The sequence below is a fragment of the Carcharodon carcharias genome, chromosome 14 (assembly GCF_017639515.1).
Source record: "Carcharodon carcharias isolate sCarCar2 chromosome 14, sCarCar2.pri, whole genome shotgun sequence".
In the NCBI taxonomy this organism is placed as follows: Eukaryota; Metazoa; Chordata; class Chondrichthyes; order Lamniformes; family Lamnidae; genus Carcharodon; species Carcharodon carcharias.
In genome coordinates, this window is record NC_054480.1 from 15,733,429 (window position 1) to 15,757,884 (window position 24,456).

General features: G+C 41.4%; 1 protein-coding gene across 5 annotated transcripts in view; it reads left to right on the forward strand.

Moving 5' to 3' along the window:
* The first annotated feature begins 665 nt into the window (after positions 1–665).
* Positions 666–24,456, forward strand: part of LOC121286938 (E3 ubiquitin-protein ligase Itchy-like) — an 86,037-nt gene continuing 62,246 nt past the window's right edge. Inside the window, exons 1-2 of one of the 5 annotated variants that reach the window (XM_041204251.1) lie at positions 666–845; positions 22,167–22,382. The gene's annotated coding sequence lies outside the window, so the exon portion shown is untranslated. Of the gene's footprint in view, positions 846–4,021; positions 4,041–4,221; positions 4,338–8,147; positions 8,515–22,166; positions 22,383–24,456 lie in introns of those variants that run through there. The other 4 variants (XM_041204249.1, XM_041204253.1, XM_041204252.1 and 1 more) reach the window with 4 other exon arrangements.

A 24,456-nucleotide genomic window follows, 5' to 3' on the forward strand; every position in this document is an offset into this window, starting at 1 on the left:
CATGGTTCACCTACGCATGCTGGAAGTCACATATATTCACACACAGGGCTCTGTCCTGTGCAGACAGAAGGAGCATGTCCACACATTGCACCTATTTCAACTAAAAAGCTTGGGCGAACAGCCATTCTTCCATGGTTCATTCTCATGGCAATGCCTTGACCAATCGGAGTTCCACCTGCCAACCAATCACCATTTTCTTCTCAGGAAGTACAAATGGTTGCTCCCCTTACTGTTGGGATCTTGTGATCTGTCCTGATGAGTGCAAAACAAAAAGCTTAGACAGCATATCTCCTCTTCCAGCAATACTCAAGTTCTGCGCCACCAAGCAACTATTAATATATTAGTTATGTTTATATGTTATATCCATGAATTATGCAGTTTTTAAAAATGTAACAGTGACGATTCTCAAGTTAACTGATTTAAGCGACAGAAAGTTGGAAGAGAGTTAAGCCCAACGTGCTTGAAGAAAACTGCCACACGCTCGGCAACATCATCCCTCTTTGATTGACCTGCGCGCCAACCAATCGGAGCGCCGCGCGGGGGGGGGGGGGGAACAGTCGGTTTCCATGACGTCGGGCGGCCAATCGGGCGGGTCCGGGGGGGGGCGGGAGCTGGCCGCCGGGAGCCGGTCACGTGAGCAGGCGCTGCAAGATGGCGGCGGCGGTGGTGGCGGCAGCGGCAGCGACAGGGGTGTCCGAGGAGAGTTCGCGGCTGGGCTTGTGAGGCCGGCCTGCGCTCAACTCAGTGGGGCTTGTGCCCGCCTGAGCGCGCGCGGGCGCGTGTGGGGGGGTGCGTGCGCGCGCGCGCACACACACAGGGGGTGGCCTGAGCTTTTACTTCCACCTGTAAGAAAGTCTTTCATTTCTCTCCTTGTGAGGCGATAAATTAAATATTTATTTGTGTGCGTGTCGGGGGAGGGGGAGGGGGAGGGGGCGGCAGGCGGCGGTGGTGGGGAGGGGGACGGGGACGGTGGGGAGGGGGAGGGGTTTATCGCCTAATGGCGGGGCGAGCAATCACTCCCCCTCTCCGGGCCTGTGGCTGCTTTGGTTACCCTCCCCCCGGTGTCCCCTGTCTGCTGAGGCGACTCACTTTCTATTTAAAGCTTTTTTAAAAAAAAAATCGCCACGCAACTTGTGACGGCCGGTCTCTTTTTTTAAATTAATTAATTTTAAAAAAAAATCAAAATTACATTGTGGATGCCCAGAAGTAAAAGTTTGGGGCCAAGGAAAACTTTTGAAGCCTCCCCCTCCCTCCTCTTTGTGGACTCTTCACTCCCAGCCTTTAACCTAGTGTCAGTGCCAAGCTTGAAAAGGACTTGATCCACCTCGCAGACCAAAACCCCGCCTCCCCGGGACATTTTATTATGACAGTTTTACTCCGATAGTTGCTTCAGGTCCTCCCCGGTTTTGCTGGCGAGGTTAACGTCCAAAGCTCGGTGCTTCAGGAACCCCCCCCCCCTCCCCCACCCCCACCCGGGCAGTCAATCACCTGTCCCGTTTTGGTGGGCTTTTTTTTTGTGTGTTGAAATTTGTGGGAACGCTGATCTTGGATGGTGATACCAGTCTGGGTGCTTTAGCGTAAGAAATAGGGACAAGAGTTGGCCACTTGGCCCATTGAGCCATGTTCTGCCATTCGGTAAGATCGTGGCCAATCTGGTTGTGGCCTTAACTCCACTTTCCTTCCTGCCCCCTATAAATCTTAACTCCCTTGTTGATCAAAAAATTGTCCCTCTTCACCTTGAATATATTCAATGACCCACCCTCCACTGCTCTCTGGATAAGAGATTAACGGGCCTCAGAGAGAAAAAATTCCCCCTCACCTCCGTCTTAAATGGGAGACCCTTTTTAAACTGTACCCCCTGGTTGTAGATGCCCCTACAAGAGGAAACATCCAGCATCCATTCTATCAAGCCCCCTCAAAATCTTATATAGTTCAACAAGATTGCCTCTCATTCTTCTAAACTCCTGCTCAACCTTTCATAAGGCAACCCAGGAATCAACCTAGTGAGCCTTATCCGTTATCCGTACCACTTGCAGTGCAAGTATATCCCTCAAGTAAGGAGATCAAAACTGCACGTAGTTCTCTGGGTGCGGTCTCAACCTGTAGCAAGACTTCCCTACTTTTATGCTCCAGTCCCCTCGCAATGAAGCCGTATGTAATTCATGTCTGTTTTAACTGATTATGTTTCTCTGAGAGGCTGTGGGAAGTTTTATCATTTTAAAGTAACTAAATAAATGCGTGTTGAGGTGGCAAACTGATGGTATCATACAGGTTTAGTTATCTTTTTAATGCATATTTACACTTTACTGGATGATGCAGGATTGCCATAGTAATAAAAACAGAAAATGCTGGAAAAATTCAGCAGGTCTTACAGCGTCTGTGGAGAGAGAAACAGAATTAACGTTTCGAGTCTGTATGACCCTTCTTCAGACTTGAAACGTTAACTCTGTTTCTCTCCCCACAGATGCTGTCAGACCTGTGAGTTTTTCCAGCATTTCTGTTTTAATTTCAGATTTCCAGCATCCACAGTATTTTGCTTTTATATTGCCATAGTAATATGCCGACCTTGCACAGCATGAATCCACATTGTGCAAGGTTACTATTTCTGCTTTAGGCTAGCAGCTGGAGGTCAACATGTGTTCATGTGTTTGCCTTACTTTTGTAATTTAATCCTGCTTTACAGTAGGAAAGAGAAAACATGCATCCTTATAGAACCTCATATCCTCAGGATGTCCCAAAATGCCTCATAGCCAATGAGTTGCCTTTTGAAATGTAATCACTGGTTTGTAGACAAATGTGGCAATCAATGTGAAAGGTCCCATGAATAGCAAATGAGATAAATAAGATGGTTTGTTTTGGTGGTATTTTGAGGGATCACTGCTGGCCGAGACATTGGAAAAATTCGCAAACTGTTTTCAAATCGTACCTTGGGATCTTTTATATCCATCTGATCACATAAACAGGGCTACTAATTTAGCATCTCATCCAAAAGACAGAATGCTTAATTTTATTGATAATGTTTTCTCAAACTGACTTGATTAATTTATCCTTTCTTTTTACTCTGGTTTCATTGATTCTTGAATATGTAGTTACTGGCTGATGTATTTTCTAATTCAGCTGTTGGTTGTTATATCATGCGATGTTTAACCCATCATCTCTGGGTAGAAACCATGATTCCTCAACTTGCATTGGATCGCCGTGGGATTTATTTGTAATAGTGCATCCAAGTAGACATAATGGTGTTATATGTAGAAAATATTCTTTGCATTAAAGAGTAGCGAGACAAATTGTATTCTTTTAACGCTGCAATAAATACATGCAACTCTGCTGATGTCCATTGTTTAAGGTTGGCTATAATGTTTTTGTTTGTGAACAGAATATAATAACTATATTATAATCAGCATTTCCAAAGAGAAAATCAGGAAAAGTGTGTGAATGTAAAAAACAAAAAGTACAAAATTTTCTTGTAAATTTACAACCACAGAGCTGTAAAAGAAAATTTAAATTGCAGGCATAAAACTTTAGTTTGATAATCTCTTTTGTGACATTTTTGTTCTGGATAGATAACAGTAAAGAAGATATTTGATTCTGCTCAGTTTAGAAGAGTAAGAGCTGACTTGATTGAAACCTTTAAGATCCTGAGGAGTCTTGACTGTGAGGTTCTCGAGCAAATTGATATAGGGAGCAGCAAGGTATTGGAGGTGTTGGCAGGCAGAGTCGATGTGGAGAGGATGTTTCCTATTGTAAGAAAATCTAGAACTAGGGGTCACAATTTAAAAGTAAGGGGTCGTTCCTTTGAGACAGAGATGAGGAAAATTTTTTTCTCTGATGATCACGAGTCTTTGGAACTCTCTTCCTCAAAAGGCAGTGGAAGCCAAGTCTTTGAATATTTTTTAAGACAGACCTGATCAGATTCTTGATTAACAAGGGAGTGAAATGTTATTGGGGGAGGGCGGAATGTTACAGTCAGATCAGCCGTGACCTTATTGAACAGTTGAGCAGGCTTGAAGGGCCGAGTAGCCGATTCCTGCTCCTAGTTTGTATGTTTCTATTCACCTTACTTATATCTAGCAGATTGTGGTTCTCCCCAGTTGATGTTTATATTTGCAGCACTGTAACAGACTTATTTTGTATCTGAATTTAATTCATCATGAGAAAGCACTTTTACGTTGATAGGTTGTTGACTTGACTCAGTTGCCTGCCAAGAGTATCAGGGACTGCCTTAAGACTGGCTTCCACTAATCAGTCTGCCTGGCTTTGGTGGACTGACCCTGTGTTCTGCTCCTGCCAACAAAGCTGTCAGATCATAGCACACGAGCCTTCCCACCATCTTAAAGGTCAGTCTCAAGGAAAGGAATTATAGATTTTTCTCATCCAAGCTTTGGTTTTGTTTGGCCTACATTGAGAGCAATGTAAGATGATTAGTCCAGTTCTTCACAAGCATATTGGACTTTAAAATATATTAGCTTAACTTTAACAACAAATTGACTTATTGAGACATTCAGATTGCTACACACTCTAAGCAAAGCTCAAACAATTCTACATTATCTGAACGTTGAGATATGTAGCTACCTTGAGAGTGATTTTTTTCTAATAACTATAGCATGTGTGGAATAACAAGTCAGAGTTTCAATAGTATCACAAAATACAACTGTGAAACTTGAGAGGGTTATGAATGTTTTCTAATTCCAAAATGGATTAAGTCCTTAGAACAAAGTTTACTATATATTATACTTGTATTATCTGTAGATTCAATTCTTTGGGGCATTTCTGTTCTGTTGTATAGCTGCCTTGGTGGCCAACGAGGAGAGTCAGCCTCTTGGTGAAACCATATGATATGAACTGCAGTTCTGTTGTGGATGTGTGTGTGACCGGAATGCCATTATGCAGCTTTTATTTGATGGCATTTTGCTGTATTATTTTTAAAATATAACCCTGTCATTGTTCTGATGAATCTACATGATGCTCTCAGTGGCTTTAATTTGCTTTCTATTGTGGGGTTCCCAAAACTGCATATTGTGAAGTAACCAGTGCTGTACATAAATTGATCAAGATTTCTTTACTATTGTTCAGCATTTGTAGAACTCCAATTCTGTGGATCATATTTGTGGCTCTGTCGATGTTAATTTGCACTTTCAGAGAATTATGTATTTGAACTCCAAGGTCTTTGTCAATGACCTTTAATGCCTCGCGTTCTTTTGGAGTTCAATCTTTTTTTGCAGCCTTCACTTCTCAGGACAGTTGAGATGGTTGCTAAATTTTGTTCTGGCTCTCCGATGACTCAGTATAGTTATCCTGTCAGTAGCTGTGTCATGCAGAAAAAAAAGGTCATTGATGGTGTCCAGTCTGTACAGGATTTAGGTAAATTTTACACTCTCCAGTACCTCAAACATTAGCTGGGTTGATGTTCAGGGTTTTCTGCCGTAAGACCTTGTGTGATGTTTGAGAAGGACAACCTTGTTGTGATGCTCCCCACTGATTGTAGAGGCCCATACATGAATATTATAGGTACTATAGGACATGCAGTTGTGGGATGATTTGCAAGCTAAGAGTGAACTCTTTTTAGAGGAAGGGCTGATGAGAGAAAGTAATAAAAACATTTTACTTAACTGATTGAAAATCACTGCCTTAAGATCAGTGTAACAAAAGGGTCCTCCAAGTGGTCCACAAGCTGGTCCAAAATGCAAAGCTCAACTCCAGGGCTGCGGCCATATGAGAGAACCAGGTCAGACCCCTCACCCCACCACATACACATGACATCACACAACTAGGCTGACTCCTGTGTATGTGGCATGAGTTGTAAGAATAAGAAACGAGTGTAGCTTTACAAGCAAGAATTATGTTATTGTTACAACATAGGATTGCAAGATCAAATTTTCAACACTTATGGGGCTGAAAGCAAAAAGGAGGAACAGGCTAAATGTGGAGCCTGCCATGAGATTGAAGCTCTCCAGCTTGGAACCAGACATCACCTCATTGATGTCTAATCAAAAGCTGTGCCATTCTTCCCATTGATTTTTTTTTTAGCAGTGACATGGCGTAATATATGGGGTAGGACCAGTAGGTGGTCTGCAAGGTTTTAGACCTGTTTTAAGTGTTTCACAGACAAACATTTTTGAACAACTAGCTTAAAGAACTTTTTACTTATGTATGCGAAGGAGTTATGAACATAGCTAATTTGTGGATTGCATCAAAATTATATTTAAATGTAGTTAATGTATTGAATGCAGGTTGCCATCGGCTGACACCTAGCATTGTTGAAACTTTACAACTATGGATTCAGAGCCAAACCATACTACTTGTTCCCAGCCTTATCCCTTTTTTTGTTGGAAACTTCAGTTCTCACTGGAGTTAAGAAAAATTGGCCTTAAGGTATGGGAGTTTTCTTTAGAGTGAAATGCCCTAAATTTAGCCATTAAGAATGAGGAAATATTTGTCATAAGAACAAGAGGAGGCCATTGAGCCTGTTCCGCCATTCAGTGAGATCATGACCTAAATCCATATACCCAGCTTTGTCTCATACCCCTTAATACCATTGCTTAACAAAAATCTGCCAATCTCAGATTTAAAATTAATAATTGACCTGTTATCAATGGCTGTTTACGGAAGAGGGCTCCAAATTTCTAACACCCTTTGTAGAACTGCTTTCGAATTTCACTCCTGACAGCTCTTGGTCTAATTTTAAGACTGCAACCCGTAGCCCTGGACTCCTGAACAAGGGGAAATGCTTTGTCTCCATTTAATTTATCTGTTCTGTTAATATCTTGAAAACTTCAATCAAGTCACTCCTTAACCTTTGCTATGAATCTCATACCTTGTTGAGCTCAGAGGTTGAGAACTTTGGTTCCCAACGGACTTCTTGCGCAGGCCAGGACTACATGTGCAGTTCGGCATCCTTGCGTTCTTCAGGCCCTGTGCGCCTGCATATAGAGAAAACATGAAAGGTGTGAAAACTCAGGTCAGGTAACCAGGTGTGACGTGCCCTAACCAGCAAGTCTCCCAAAGAGAAGGATAAGGGAGAGAGGACAAGGACAGGTCCCAGGTAAGGGAGAGGGGCAGAGAGGTCCCAAGAAGAAGAGTCCCAGGTAAGGAGCAAAGGCAGGAGACAGGAACAGGTCCCAATTAAGTTTAGCTAGAAGGAAGGAGCAGAGAAACAGGCTTCTAAGGGCTAGCACACTTCCAACATTTAATACATATGGGATGAAAATAAATACTTGCTTCAGGTGCACATTATTCACCTTGTGACCCTGCGACACCACAAATGCAGCATGTAACAACATCAGATGTAACTGGAATGAGATTGAAACTGAAGTTGTTCAGTAGGTTAAAAGCAAAATACTGTGGATGCTAGAAAAACTCAGCGGGTCTGATAGCATCAGTGGACAGAGAGACAGAGTTAATGTTTCTAGTCTGTGACCTCAGAGCTCTGAAGAAGAGTCATACGGACCTGAAACGTTAACTCTGTCTTTCTCTCCACAGATGCTGTGAGACCTACTGAGTTTTTCCAGCATTTTCTGTTTTTGCTCAGTAGGTTGTTTTGTATCCTCCTTTTATTTAATGTTGTTATTAAGAAGAGTTGATTGTGGACTTTGGGTGTTGAATTGCATAAATAGCTGTGTTCCAAATTCGTTTTACTTTCAGAGTCAGCTGTTTTTGTTTTCTATTGGGGCGTTGTGCTGCTGTTTTTCATCTTTTCTGGAATGTTGCTTGTCAGTTCACCTGTGTGCATTTAAAATGTTGAGTCTGTAAACTTACTATTAAATATTTGTGTATTTTTCCAAGTACATTATCTCCCATCTGCAACCTACATGATCTTGACCTCTGTTGCTGAGTGTGTGGGCAGATTGTGGCAGATTAGCTAGCTTCAGGAAGCCCTCCCGCCGCTGATTGTGACTCCATTCCTCCCTGAATTTTCATTCTCCCTTTAGGGAATTGCTGTAGCTCATACCACTGTACTGTACCCTTAAATATTACACCTTTTGATAAATGTGGGCCCTTGATCTGTTTCAGCTTTTTCAATATTACAGAACAAAAATTCTGTTTAAAAATATGTTGCTATCACTCGCGTAATGCAAATGTGAAACCACTGTAAACTATTTGAGGAACCATTATCTTGGTAAAATTGCTCCTTGTATTTTTATTTCAAAGGTGTTACTGGTGCACAAAGTGACGTTTGACTTTTGCACAAACTTAGCACAGGTAGGAATGCTGCCTCTGTTGTAAGTTGTGGGGTTGTTATGGCAATGTTTTTGGAATACACAAGATTTCTCTACGGTTGAGCTATTGAAAATATCTGCAGAAAGTTTGTTTACATTGTGGATTTCATGTCCATATATGGAGAAGGAGTTTTTACCCAGAATATTTTATCACATGACTGCTGCTGAAGCATATAAACGACTGTTGGGCTATCTACAGACAAGTGACCAATTTGAATGAGTGACATCTGAAACCTGTAGCGATGGACTGTCTTGGAATGATTACCAGATAAAACATGGCTGTAAAACTTGTTTTAAGGTCAGTCATTTTGGAAAGCACGATCTAAAAAAAAGCTTCAAAGTAAATACTTCATGAAATGCCCTGGTTAATATTTATTCCTCAACTAACATTACTATAACAGATTGCTGTTTGTAGGATTTTGCTGTGTGCAAATTGGCTGCTGTGTTTCATACATTACAACAGTGATTACACGACAGAGAAAAAGTATTTTGTTGGCTCTAAAGCACTTTGGGGTGTCTTGAGGTTGTAAAAAGCACACTTAAATGTAATTCATTTTAAAATTATCTTCTGATTTATAAAACCAGATGTTGTTTTCTTATTTCAAGAACTTGTTTTCTCCCTCAGTTTTCCTTTTTCCCCAAAGGTAGTGATTCACCTTGGGGCATGGCTACTTATTTCTTACTTTTATGTGTGACGTAAAGGAAGTGTTTAAAAAAGAGAAAAATGCTATTATTCTATTTAACTGCCAAGGCCCTTAGCTCTGGAATTGTCTCCCTAAATGCCTCCACCTGTCTACTTCTCTTAACTCATTTCATGAAAGCTCGATAAAACCTACCTCTTTGACCAAGCTAAAATATCTTCTTGTGTGGCTTAGTGTCAAATTTGCTTTATAATGCTCCGATGAAGTGTCTTGTGATGTTTTAATACACGAAAGGTGCTATTTAAATACAAGTTGTTGCTGATATAATGGTAGCATTTTTGTAATAGTTCTTAATTTATGACTCACTTATTAAGAATCTGGGTTACAAGAAAAATTGCTGACGTCAGAACATATTATAACCTTCCACTTGGCAGGCAGCATGGAGCTTAGTTGCTTAGAGTGTGGCAATTGTAGGAAATTGAAACTGCTTGATAGTTTTGCTTTGACTCCAACCCAGAGTGATAGTTTATTGTTAGAATTCACATGCAGTTCTTCACATATGCCAAAAAGATCATGCTACGTGGTAACCATTATTGTTATGATATCATTTGTTTGTTCTCTTTATGCTGAAGACTTTCAACTTGTTGCCGAAACTTTAAATGAGTATAGATCCTGGAACTTTTTTAACAATAGTTTGCATTTATGTAATATCCTTTATGCAAAAGAATGGTAGCACATTATGGAAGAGGAGCAGAGATCCCCAGAAGGAGACATGTAGAGATTAATGGGAGAAAGGGGCTAATTGAAAAGAAGTGTTAACTTCTTTGTTCCCTTCAGAAATGCTTTGGAAGAGTTACAAGGGTGAAGGTACATTTGCTTTATTAAAAAAAAAGCCGCTGGAGCAAGCTCTAAGATGGAATAAATAGAAAAGAGGATGTGGGTCTGGGAAAGATTGCTGGCCCAAGTTGGAGCAAGACTATGAATAGAGTTGAAGGTGAAGAGCTTGAAATTGATCACTTGGAGGGCTTTGGAATGCAGCAAGGTGCCAGTGCATGACAATCAGCATGAGAGAGAACCTGGATAGAAAGGTTCCAGATTAACTGGTATTTGTAAAGATTGGAGAAGAAGTTGATCAGAATATTTGAGAAGTCACTTCTTAGTAGTGGATGTCTGGCGCAAGATTTTTGGCAGCAAGAGAAAGGTAGGAATGCCTGTTTCAACCTGAGCAGGCAGTCTGGGAAGCTGATGAGTTGTGACAGAGGTTTGTAGGTGTTACCCTGAATCAAAGAATTGTTCTGTTGTGTCAAAACATTTGGCAATTTCGTGACTTAATGGGAGACAGAATCATAGAAGGAGATAACAGCTGTAGAATTGATTGGTGATGAGGTAAGATCGGTTATCGTTGCTGCCCTTATGCTCTAGATGGTGCTGCTGGGAGGTGGTATGTAGATGATGAGGGGCTGAAGGATGAGGACATTAGTTTCCATAGATGCCTGTGCTGGCATAGAATAAAATATAAACAATACGTTGGGACAAATAAGAATTACTGTTGTGAAGACAGACCATGGTGTGGAGTCAGTGCAGGAGGATGGAGTGACTGATAGCTCTCAGGAGGTCAAGATGGGGCAACATGCTGCAAGCACAATCACAAACCATTGCAGCTTATTTTGACCAGAACAATCTCAGTACCATAGGGTTGTAGACTGGATTGAGGTGACCAAAAAGTGTGTTGGGAGAGGCAACCGTGAATGTTATGATTCATTTGCTGAGAGCAAGGTAGCACTTGACTGAGCGCAGAGCTCACATGGGCTTGTAGGAGGTTGGAGAGTGATATCTGAAAGGGGTGTGGTTGGTGCAAGCGAAAAGGGATACATTGATGATGTAAGCTAGCATTGGACCAGGAATAGGGGGACAGAGTTAAAGGGTCAGATGGTGCATTTCATGAATGAAATGCTTTTGATGAAGCTGGAAAAATTAACAATTAAAGGTGAAGTGGGGACTTGATTTAGGAAGAGAGTAGACAAAGTAGTAGCAGACTTAGGCTTTGAGCAGGAGGGGAGAATTTGGGTTTGAAAAAGATTGTAACAGCAGATTGGTGCAGCAATGTTGAAAGTGAAGATCTTGAGCTTGTTTGTGACAATAACTATGGTGAGGATGGAGGTTGGGAGACGAAGACCTAAGGGGGGAGGTAGTTGCAGAGAGGAGGAAATTAGGACTGCCTTTACCTTTCAGAGTGATGCAGAAGAATGTGACTATGGAGAGGGATCAGCTACTTAACCTGGCTGAAATTGTTGATTTACTATGAGACCCAATATACAGAGGTAATCAGTACAGTAGAAGCCATGAGCTAGACGCAAATTTGCAATCCAGCCCATCTGTACTCAATTTCTCTGGCTGAAATTGTTAACCTGCATAGTTGATACCCATGGTAATTGCATGGTTAGCACTGTTTCCCTGCTATAGGCAGGTGTTTGGGATAAATAGGGACAATGGAAATCATGGACACCACACTGCTCTGTTAATGTTTGGTCAGAGATGCACTGCAAAATCCTGGCATCATTGTTGTCTCCTCGCAAAAGCCTTGGTGCAGTGAGATAGGCAGATTTAATGATAAACAAATTCCTGGAGACTTGAAACATAGGATTTGAAGTTAGTTTGTGAGTGAGACCAGTGTTTTTTGGAGGTGATCAAGTGACGATTGAGACTGTTTCAGTAGCCTTGTGAATGCTTATGAGTTCAAATATGCTGTTGCATTGTACTCTTAGAAACAGTTTAGTCTGACAAACAAATGTTTACGTATAACTTGTTTTTTATGTTGTGACACTAGTGTTTAATTCCTCTCGTGCAACTGATGCCTTGTGTTGCTTGGCAAGTATGGTTATTGTAAATTCGCTCTTGGGCATTCTGTAATTGGATCATAGAATGGTTACAGCACAAGTCCGTTCAGCCCATCGAGCCCGTTCTGACTCTTTGGAGGAGCTATTCGCCTAATGTCATTCCCCTGCCTTCTCCCAATAGTCTTGTATACGCTTTGTTTACAGATAGCCCAATTTCCTCTTGAATAACTTGATTGAGCCTGCCTCCACCACACACTTGGAAAAGCATGTAGTCAGTCCAGTTTCAATATTACTCCACCTAATGCTGAAAGGCTGAAGAGAGCTGCATGGAATAACTTGCTGTGTAATGTTTCTCTTTGTTGCTAAAGGATAATTCCTGATCTCTTTTTAATTTGCCCCAATGACAATATCAAGATTGGGAACTCGGTAGAGGTGAGAGTTTGAACCCTGTACTTGCTGCTCTGATCTGGCACATGGGAGCAGCCAAGTGCTGCAGTTGTGCTATGCCTCAGAGGGGCTAGGGATTCGCTCAGATCTTATTCCTGTTGTGTGGTAATTCTGCTCAATAACTTTAGAAAACTGTTGCAGCTACCATAAATAACTGCCCCACCAGTTTCACTTCCTGAGCTGATTCATTCTCAATCGCTTCAGGAAAAATGTTCCAGTCATTTTGAGATTCCCATTTTACGCAGATGGAAAGATGCAGTACAGAGAACACAGCTGAAAATGTGTTGCTCATTTCATTGTTTCCTCCAGATCTCTGTAGAAGTTACCGAGGACTTTAGTTTAATGTCAGTGCAGTAATTCTCTTTGTAACTTGAGTCGTCAGATAGGATAATCAGAATTCCTGATGAGCGATAATGGGTAAATACACTGTTTTGTTGCTCAGTTGTAAAGGCTATGATGTCTACAACATAGAATAACCTTGGGTTGCTGTGACACTCTCGCTTGTTTCATTATCCTGAAGGCATTTGACTGCGTTTTACCAGGAAAAACAGGCATCTGGTACATTGCCCAAATAGCTGCCCTTAATCTAATGTGTCTATTTACATAGTGACTATTGGCAGGCTATCTGACTGCCTGATTTTCCGACCTGAACCCTACCAAAGCCGGTTGAAAGTTAGAACCTGCTAGTTATTTTTTTCTTGGCTTAGGTGCATGGAAGCCCTTTGTACCAATTCTGTCACCATGGAAACTGAAGTTAGCTAACTCAACACAGACGTTTGATCAAAATGATGACCTGCTGGTCTGCATGGCTCTAAATTCTAGAACCACACCACGCATTGGATTTTCCCGTAGAGCCATCAAAACTCCTGTTTTAATTTTGAATTACAAATGAATGGCTGTAGTTAAGCTTTGCTGTAAATTGCAGAAGAACCTGTCTTTGGAAGGGATGATTGGAGCAGGGCGAACAAGGAGGGTTACCAGGTTATAGTGCAAAGCCAGATCTGATATTAGTTCCTAAATTGTCAATTTTTCTTCCTTGGTAAAACTAGTGTGCTTATTTGTTGGCACAGCTGTGCACATAGTACTGGAACATATACATTGGAAAAAAGTGAATACACTTGGTTCTCACACACCCGCAGAAATGAACAGGAGGAGCCATAGCCTTGATACTTTTTGATTAACGTGCTTGGTTTCTTCTACGAGGAACAGCAATAAGACCCAATAGCAGGTGTGTTTCGGGATGCCATTGATGCTACTGTATCATACAATTGAACTTTGTTAGATGGTCAGAGCGTTGAGGTTAGTAATGGAGCAAAACTCCAGGATAGAAGTATGATATGACAATTACTCCACCTTTCTTATATATTGACTGTCATTCTATGAATAAGATTCCCATATTTTCTCCAGGGCTGGAACATTATAATACTTGAGTATAGTTCACATACATGGGCTTTACTTCAGAGTATTGATTTAAATTGGGTAAACAGAGCAGTCTGCCTCCAAAGCGACTAAATATATTTTATTTCACATGTTTGAAGCCTTTTTTCGCAATAAATAAACAGAATAACTATTTGCTATGTATGGTGGAAACTGAGAATTCTTCAAGCAATCTTCTAGAAAGTAGTCCTCCACTCAGGGTAATTTGCCTGTTTTATGCAAGTATTGAATTTGGCCCAACATTTTTTTTGTTAAATGTTCACAAGACCTGCATCAGTATTTGCTGGGGTAGAACCTCTTTTTACATTGAGGAAAATTCTACTCAAACTTACTTAGGATATGGTGTAATCATTACATTTCTTATATAAGCTTTCAAAACTGCTGTAGCTATAACTGAAAATGTTTTGGAGTGGTAAATCCAATAGACTGTTCAACTAATTAGGTAAAACAGTAAACTATAAATCGGAGGAGGTTGTGATTAAATGTTACAATGCTCATCTGAGAAACTGGGGAGGCAGTGTAGAGAAGAGCTGTGAAGATCCCTCTTTTCTGAAATCTTGAGTTGTGAAAAAAAACTGGAGGAACTTGGGATTTTTAGCTTGGAAAGATGTATTTTAAGGATATGGAAAAGGTAAATGAGAAACATTACTTTAAATTAAATTGCAAGGGTAGGACAAGGGGTCAGGTAATAGGTAAATTTAAAACAAACTGGAAAGTAAAAGTTAATATGTGGCATAGACTTCATAATAGAGCACTAAGCCCTGGAATCATCATGATGCAGCATTGGTCTTTCTAAATGAATGAACTAGATGGAACAAATGGCCATCCTTGTCTAGACTATAAATATGTTGTAGTTGTGAATATCCAGCTTTAATATAAGACTGTACTATGCCATACTGAATGAAGAACTGACAATTTAAAGAACATGTAAATTCATTATACTTTAGAGCCTTTAGAAGAATATTAGGTGCCTTTCGAAGAATATTAGGCCTTTATTACGAACTTCCATTAAGAGCATGCACATCAATATGCAAGAATACTTTTACAAGTCTCAAAAATTCTACATGGTATTTTTCCAGTAACCATTCCAGTAACTTTGAAATGAAAACGCTATTTTTATTCTGGACCCTGAGGGCAAACACCAAACTGGTATTTACTGAGGCTGTACTGAAATGATCCGCTTAATACAGGTCATTAATTTTAGCCATTAATTTATGGAATCCACGGTATTCTGCTTTTTACACCTAAAGCAAAATATATTCTCAATACGGAAAATCGTCAATGCTGCATATGGGGTTAATCTAATAAAGAAGGGAAGGAAAATGGTACAGTATCAGGCAGTACATTACAGTGGTGAGTCAGAGCTTTGGAAGTTATCAACTAAAGTTGTATGTAGTTTATTTGCATTTTCTGTTAGTTATCCAGGCTCACTTTCTCTGGTGGATATCTACCATAGATCCTGGTGTATAAGACATTTTTTTAGGTGCCAAAAATCAGGTTTACTTGGCATATATGTTGACCACCTCACCCACCGCCTGCCCTTTTCTGCTCAGAAATGCTATATTCACATTAGGAGTCGGCCTCAATTTTCCTCCTCAAATGCATGATTTACTCGCCATATAAGTTGGGGCATGGGATCAAGCAGATGATACAGGCCATGTTGCAAAGAGTTTAAGACAGGCCCACGCAGCAGACTGCACTGGTGAATGATGAACAGAAACGGGTGCCCCAGCAAAAAGAATGAAGTACAAATCTCTTTTCAAGCTAAAAGCCACAACATTTGCTAACTCGTCAAATAACTGTGCTAGAACTAGAGAATTCGGTGTTAGCAAGAAACTGGTGCGAGAATGGGGGGAGGAGGAATCCGTTTTGAAGAAGATGCCCAAGGTCAAATGTGCAGTGAGAACAGGGACCAGCCAGTGGCCTGATCTTGAGAAGCGTGTATTGAAATGGGTCCTCAAAATCGTCAGAATGGTTACGTTATCACCAGAAAATGCGTAGATACGCACTTAATTTGGCCACATAAACCCAGAGTACAGCAAAGATTTCAGAGCAATTTCAGAGTTGGTGTAGTGACTTTATGGAATTAAAATGTCTAGTGTTGTGGCAGAAGACTGAGACTGCTAAAAGATCTCGATGCCAAAATGATCAATTTCCAGCAATTCATCATCAGACAGCGACAACACAGCGCCCACAAATCACACTTACAACATGGATGAAATGCCCGTGAATTTCAACATGCCCAGCAACTGAACTAAGTCACGAAAAGGTCTGAAAAACCAACAAGATTCACGGTGGTACAAGCCTGACTAGCTGATGGAGCAAAATTAAAGCCTGTGGTAATTTTCAAATGTAAAACCATGCCAAAAATCAAGTGCCTTGCAGGAGATTTTTTTTTGTGTATCCATGATCATGGTTGGATGGATAAGGATGGAGTGAAGTTCTGGCTCAATAATGTGGGGACACGGTCTCCCGGTGACCTACTGAAAAGAACACAGCTTTTTAATGTGGGTTATTTTTAGATCCCATATAGCTGGCGAGATCAAGAGATGCCTGCAAAGAAATAACACCCAAATTGCAGTTATTACCAGGGAGTCTAACATTCATAGATCAACCTTTGGATGCATGCCTCATCAACTCATTCAAGGATCGCGTTTGTGCAAATGGAGTAGGTGGATGGCTGATGGAGGAAAAAAACCTTTGCATAGAGTGGAAATGTGCACGCTGCCCTCAATTTCGTTATCAACTTATGGGATACTGTTAATACACAAACTGTCATTAGATCATCCAAAAAATGCAGACTGTCCAATTCAGTGGATGGAGAGAGAGAGATGATTTGTTGTGGAGGGATGATTCTGAAACTGAAATCACCAAATCTGATCCAGATTGAGATCCTTATGCTGATGCCATAGCCAAAGTGAGTCAGAATGAATTCAGTGAACTCTGTGTTAGATGCCAAAGATGATGAATTTGATGGGTTTTAATGCATTTCAATTGTGGTTAAAGATATCTTTGTAGAATTAATTCATTCAATAAAATCTGTCACATTGATTTAATTTGAATTTCTGGTGTTATGTGTTTTCACATTTCAAATTGACAGCCACCCAGACCAGCACCTGAGGCTCATGTTTTATACTCTGTGTAAGTAGACCCCTGCTTTTGAAAGGATTTTTCAAGGCTTCAGCAAATAAGTACGCGCTCTACAGTATTAAGCCTGAGTAGCCTCTTTGCATCCTCTATATAATAGTAATTATATAATAATCATGAAGGTATAATGTCCATAAGAGGTTTATTGTAAAATAGGTTTATGGGGGTAAATGGTTAGATCTGTCTGTTTGTGTGATTTAATCAGATTTTATAGCCAAGCAGACTGCAAGTTGAAGTTATCAAAAGAAGTAAGGTCATCTTATTATCTTGTCCACAGACAGTCTATAAATGGCCCAGTTAGAACTGGACACATTTTTGCGCCTTGTTGTTGAATTTGGCAAGATCTGCAACAGTGCAGGGTTCCTCTAGCATTAGACATTGCAGGAGATGTTGCATAGTCTGTGGCTCAGTTCCTCATTCACAAGTTGTCGGGCAGGTTGTATATCCTCATTTGCTTAGTGACACCTTTGAACGACCTTCACCAGTCCTAAGTCTGTTAAGGCACTTCCAGGTTGCCCATTTGCAATTAGCTCCTAGGGGAAGGCTTTCATCCGGTAGAATTTCCGGGGTTGTTCGAGGCTGGCGAGCTGGTCTTTTCACAAGGTGATGCGGGCTTCAGATGGGGTTGATTGTAATGGAACAAAACTGTTCATGAAGCTCTTCCTTGACTTTAGGTGCTGGGTGTAGGTGTATGACCATGTAGAGGGTGCGTCAAACAGTCGCTCTTTCTTGCTGGCTACCGTTCTTCTTATATCAGGGGGAGTGATACCCGCCAGGATATGTAGGCTATTGGTTTTAAACAACCTGTGATATGTCAGCAGCTTGCATTCAGGACGGCATCCATCTTCTTAGCATGAGTAGATCTTTCCCATGCAGGGCAGGCGTAATCGGCAGTGGAATAGCAAAGAGCAAGTGCACTGGTTCGCAATGTTTTCGAGCTTGCTCCCCATTTTGTGTTAGTGAGATTATTCAGGATGTTGTTTCGTGCGCTCACTTTTGCCTTTGTCTTTTCGATGTGGTTCTTGAAGGTGAGGCATCTGTCCACGGTGACTCCTAAGTAGATAGTGTGCTTGCAATGCGTCAGTGTTGCTCCACACCAGGTTACTTTAAGCTGGCGTTTGGCTTCACGGTTTGAGGTGGATTACACAAACTTGCTTCTTTGATGGGTTTGCGCGAAGGTGGTTTTCTTCATAGTAGGATGTTCGTCCCTCCAAGGCCTCAGAGTGTTTTCTCCAAGGTGTTAAAATCAGTGCTTTGGGCAGTGACACATAAGTCATCAGCATATATAAAACGGCGTGTGACACGGTCTATAGGTTGGTCATTCGTGTAGATGTTGTACAGCAGTGGTGCAAGCACGCTTCCCTGACGAAGACCATTCTTCTGAATACGCCACCTGCTGCGCTTCCCACCTAGTTCAACATAGAACCGGTGATTCTGAAGCGTGCTTTCTAACAGCTCTGTTAAGTGAGTATCTTTTGTCATCTAGGATCTTGCAGAGGAGACATCTATGGTTCACTGTATCATATGCTGCTGACAGGTCTACGAAAACAGCACCCGTTATCATCCCTTGCTCAAAACCATCTTCGATATGTTGTGTGAGGTTGAGCAGTTGGCTTGTTGTTGATTTGCCGGGGCGGAAACCTGCTTTCTCTGGAATGATCTTCTCATCTACAGTTGGTGCTATCCTATTGAGTATCAGGCGTTCTAACAGCTTATTGGTGTGGCACAGCAGTGAAATTGGCTGAAAACTCTTAGGATCTGAGGGATCTTTTCCGGGCTTTAATAGTGCTATTACATGTGCCTTCTGCCAAATATTAGGTAGCTTGTGTGTTGCCAGACAGCGGTTGAACAATTGTAGGAGCCATTTCTTTGCTTGCTGTCCAAAATGCTTTATCTGCTCCGTTGCTATGTTGTCAAGACCAATTGCTTTCCTGTGTTTTAGACTAGAAATACCAGTTTCCAGCTCTTCCATGGTGCATGGTCCAGTGAAGCCAGGGTCATCGCTGTACTTCTTCCTATCTAGTTATGCTCTTGGTTGTTTCTTGTTGATTTTTCCATTTAGGAGCAATTGGTGTGCAACTTGTTTAGCAGACACGTTTGGATGTTGGGCAGCTTTCTTGGGATCGCCTCCAAGTTTGCGTATGAGAGACCATGCCTTCTTGCTGTTTTTTGTAAGATCTGTTGTCCCAATCAAGGTGTCTCAGGTGTTTTGACACTCGAGAGAGATAATTAACATTACCCTCTCACCGGTAGATACTGTTTCCTTTTAGAAGGGGTCAGATTCAAACATTGAGACATACTCCCAGTAGAGTTCAGCATTCTCCTTGGTGAGACCAGAGATGTAGTATGCTCTACAACCTCGGGAGATTTTCCATCTGGCTGTTTTCTGGACAGCTTTTGCAAACAGGTTGTAGTGCTCAGGTAGTGGTTTAATGCGTTTAACCTTACGGTCAAATGCTCGAATGAACCCATTCCAATCGGTCTTCTTGAAGTTGAAGCGCCTTTTGAATGGTACGATGGTTGGTAACACTGCTGCATTTACCTGGCTACCAATAGGACGGTGTTGTGTCTGTGGTATTGGATCTGTGACAAGCTTCTTGCAGGGGCCAGGATGTCGTTGCTGACAATGGCAAGTTCTGGGTTATAACTACACTTCCAGCGAGCACTGTGGAAGGAGGCTGGCAATTTAGGATCGTGGATGAGACTAAGCTGGTTAGCGTCCACCCATTCTTCGACTGTTTCTCCAGCGTTGTTATACTCCTTGTATCCCCATTGGGTACTGTGGCTATTAAAGTCTCCAGTGATGATCTGTGGTTTAATGTACAGGGTTAGAGAAGCTGAAATCTGTGCCAGGTGGCTTGTACACTGAGGTCACTACTACTTTGCTTAGCTCTACAGTTAGAATTTCGATGTTGTCCTCCTTTTTTAGAAGTGGCTTCTACAACTGAAGCTACAACATAGCTCTAGCAAATGCAGCACTGCCATATTGTCGATGAGGTCTTTCAATAACCAGGGACATTCCTGGTATTTTTGGGCCATTGTTCTCACTTCCTCTGTGTGTCTCCTGCAGGCAAAGGACATCACACTGCAACTCATTGCATAATGTAGCGAGGATGTTTTGTTTAGCTACAGAGAACCCTTCAACGTAAGCAGATATAACAGTCAATGCCGGTCTTGAAAAAGACCCGTGTTTCTGACATTGACGACTTCCGTCTTCAGGCATGATGTTGGTACTTGATCAAATCAGCGTTACAAAAATGTTATATACACTACTTGCTGTGTGTGGTGGTAGTAGAATTGGTTGAAACAGGGCCGCAATGTGAACGCTTCTACCTTGGCCCCAGAAGTAAGGTGTAGAAGTGTCTTTAATATGCTAATGAGTAAACATGGTTGGGGCCTTAGCATGTAAGATATAAAAGGGAATTTGCATTTTTAGATAGAAAGGGGAATTGGTTTTCAAAGGGACCTCAGTCTGTTTACAGATAGCCAGACGAACTAGTTAAGGAATGTTTATTTTTTTCAAGAATCACTGACAATATATAGTGGCATCATAAAAAGATTTATATTATGAGAAAGCTAAAGTTCCAAAGACACATGGAAACAATGGAATTTACAGATTAAAAAGGGAGAAACATATAAAGGAGAATGAGTCTGTGTCAGGGGAAGGTATTGTAAGATCTAACATAAGTGTGTGAAGCCTCCAGTATTTTTGTGCATAAGCCTGCAGTCAACAGAAACTGAAGCTGGAGGGAGCCATTTGAATTCCACTGTCTGGGTATTGTGATAATTTGCTAAATCTGTTTAAAATCTATTTTTGGACCATTGCCTTAAAGGTGTAACTGGGAGCCAGGTTAATTGGAGATTTTAAGAATTATTATAGTAGTAATTTGTAGTTCTGTGTATGTGCTTGAAATCGCTTTTGTTAATAAACATTTTAATTTTGTTTTTTTAAATCTCAAGTCTTGGCGGACTGATTACTTCTGAATTCGGGGCACGCATCTCGTAATAAATACAAATTGCAAAACCGTTGTGATTGCGTGATCAAGTTTCCCTTGTGGATTTGATCTGCCTGGCACACACCATCTGCTGTGTCATCAGAGTAATAAATTGCCATGGGGCAAGGAACTGAAGTTCAGGACCCTGCTACTGTGTAAGTGCACTTGGAATATCTATTCAGATGCCCACCCATGTGCACTTAGCAATTTTTTTTTCATAACACCATTGATATAACTCTGATTGTAAGGTTAATTGTGAAAGGGGTACATTGGAGCTCTGATTGCACACACCTGATAGTTGCAAGAAGGCTTTGTCTGATTTGGAGCTTAATTATACACAAGTAGCCATTGTCCTCCAGTACTTTGCCCAATTATCTATTTCATGTGTTTGAGTAAGTATCAACAGACTTGTCAAGAGGATGTGAGATTGGAACCTGTTCAAATTTGACTTACCCACACCCTTCTGACTAGGGCTGCTGGCTTTGATCAACATTGGGAGCCCAAATTCACTGAAGTTGTTTTCCTTTGTAGTTCTCTGCTGTCAACCCCTTCCCTTGTGCCTTTATGAGATGATCTCACTTGGTCCTAAGACCTTTCTGTTCCTTGAAAGCCTCTTCTAAGTTTGCAAATTCAAAAAACTCATCTGTAAGAATGAGATTAACATATTCAGCAATGGGCCAGTGAAATATGTTTGTGAATGATGGAAACAACAGTGATTGTATCAAATAAATGCATACTGTGAAAGTGCTTTCACATTCAGACAACTTTATTGTGCCCAGAAATCTCAAAAACGTATTGTCTATAGTGGAGCACAGCAAATCGGTTGCGGCGGCGGGGGGGGGGTCACTGGTGGATGAGGGTTTGGGGGTGGTTTACAGGCCCAGTTAACAGATGGAACTAGCACTTCTTTTAACCTATTGAGGTTCTTTTTTATACAAAACTGTTGAAAATTGTGATCTACAGGGTTCTAACTTATGATGAGAAGAACCAAAGCAGAGAGATCAATGCATTAAAGCAGGGACAGTCTTAAGATGATATTACCTAAATCGTCTTCTAAAGGCACATTAATGCACTAGCTTCAGTGTTTACTGAAGGAGAGCCACTGATAAAGTTGCTACGTAAACAGGGATGCTTGATCCAAATACAGATTGCACTCTAATGTGATGCAAAACCCCAGCAACTGGATTTCAAATCTAAACTGCAAATGCTGGGTTGTCATCTTCAGTTTAGCTTCAGAAGTGCACAATATTTCTAGGGCATCCATAAAATGTCAAAAGTGCTATTTATGTTGGAAGGCTTCAAACTGATATGAAAGCAAGTATTGACATCCGGTATGAAAGCATTATTGTTAGTTGCCTCTCCAAACCACAAGCATACTTAAGAGTGATTTTCACAGTTCACTTCAGGAAGTATAAATGTAACCTGGTTTCTCTATCACTCTCTTAGATTGCTAGCTGTGGTTCTGGTGCATCTAAAAGAGCCATCCCTTGAGTCATTTGACCACCAATGCCTGATGGCCCCAGGGCACATTCAAGAACCTGTTCTTCTATTTTGGAGGCAGATTGAGAGGCCATTAGGTTGTAGTTGGCAAAATATGCAGCAGACAGTGTGACTCCGTGAAAAGAGCTACATCTTTCCTCACCTTCATCTAAAGTCACTAAGGCAAGTTACTAGAAAGCACCAGTGACCATCTCAACAACTGTTATTGCTGGCTGGTGAGAGTTGGAAGGGAGAGAGAAAAATGGAATCAAAAAAGTTATTTATAAAAAATCAAACTTTTAAGCTGGATTTGTTATATCTTTTGACAGCTGTACCTTTTCAGTAAAGGAGAAATTGTAAAACAGATTAGGGATGGTAATTTTTAAAAATTAATTCATGGGATGTGAATTTCACTGCTGAGGCTGATTCCCATTGACTTCATTTTTATTAGGGTTCCTTGATACCAAACTCAATCAATTGTTGCCTTTATGTCAAGGGCAGTCACTCTCAGCTTGCCTCTGAAATTCAGCTCTTTTGTCCATGTTTGTACCAAGGCTGTAAAGATATCTAGAACCAAGTTATCTTGGCAGAATCCAAACTGAATGTCACAGAATCACAGAATTGTTACAGCACAGAAGGCTATTTGGCCCATCATGTCTCTACCGGCTCTCCGACTGAACATTTTACTGCCATTCTCCTATAACCCTGCTCATTGTTCCTTTTCAAATAAATCAATTAAAATTATTAATTATCTCGGTTGTAGAGCCAAGCTTTGAGCAAATTTGCTGCCATGTTTGCCTAAAGGACAACAGTAGCTACCTAAGTAACTCATGGATAGTGAAGAGTAATGGCACATCCTGTGGATATGAAAGGTGTTGAGTTACTGAAGGAAGGTTGGTAGTGGGGTTCCTTGGGGCCAGTGTTGGGACCCTTGAATTTCCTGATATTTGTTCATGATCTAGACTGGTATGAATGGCAAAATCTCAAAATTTGTGCTTGATATGAAACTTGGAAGCATTGTGAACTATGAAGAGGATAGGGTAGAACTTCAAAAGGACATAAACAAGTTGGTTCGGATAGGTGACAGAGGTTCAATGCTGAGAAATGTGAGGTGGTACATTTTGGTAGGAAGAACATGGAAAGAATATATAATAAAGAGTACAATGCTAAAGTGGGTACAGGGACCTGGGTGTACATATGTGTAAGTGGGGAGGTGATAGCAAAGTGATATTGTCACTGAACAATGTTGCTGGATCAGTGATCCAGAGACCCAGCCAGGGTAATGCTCTGGGGACCCAGGTTCGAATCCTGCCACGGCAGATGGTGGAACTTATTGAATTGAATTCAATAAAAATCTGGAAGTAAAAGTCTAATGAAGACATGAAATCATTGACGATTGTTGTAAAAACCCACCTGGTTCACTAAGGTCCTTTATGGAAGGAAAACTGTCACCCTTACCTGGTTTGGCCTACACGTGACTCCCGACCCACAGCAATGCGGTTGACTCTTAAATGCCCTAGCAAGCAACTCAGTTGTAACAAACCACTATAAAGTCACAAAAAAGGAATGAAACCAGATGGACCACCCGGCAACGACCTAGGCGCTGGAAACGACAACGGTAATCTCAGCCCTGCTGACCCTGGTCCTCCTTACTAACATCTGGGGGCTAGGGCCAAAATTGGGAGAGCTGTCTCACAGACTGGTCAAGCAACAGCCTGACGTAGTCATCCTCATGGAATCATACCTTACAGATAATGTCCCAGACACCACCATCACTATCCCTGGGTATGTCCTGTCCCACCAGCAAGACATACCTGTCCCAGCAGAGGTGGCGGCACAGTGGTACACAGCCGGGAGGGAGTTGCCCTGGGAGTTCTCAACATCGATTCCAGACTCTTATGAAGCCGCATGGCATCAGGTCAAAGATGGGCAAGGAAACCTCCTGCTGATTACCATGTACCATCCTCCCTCAGCTGATGACTCAGTGCTCCTCCATGTTGAACACCACTTGGAGGAAGCACTGAGGGTGGCAAGGGTGCAGAATGCACCCTGAGTGGGCGACTTAAATGTCCACCATCAAGAGTAGCTCGGTAGCACCATAACTGATCGAGCTGGCTGAGTTCTAAAGGACATAGCTGCTAGACTGAGTCTGTGGCAGTTGGTGAGGGAACCAACAAGAGGAAAAAACATACTTGACCTCATCCTCACCAACCTACTTGCTGCAGATGCATCTGTCCATGACAGTATCAACAGGAGT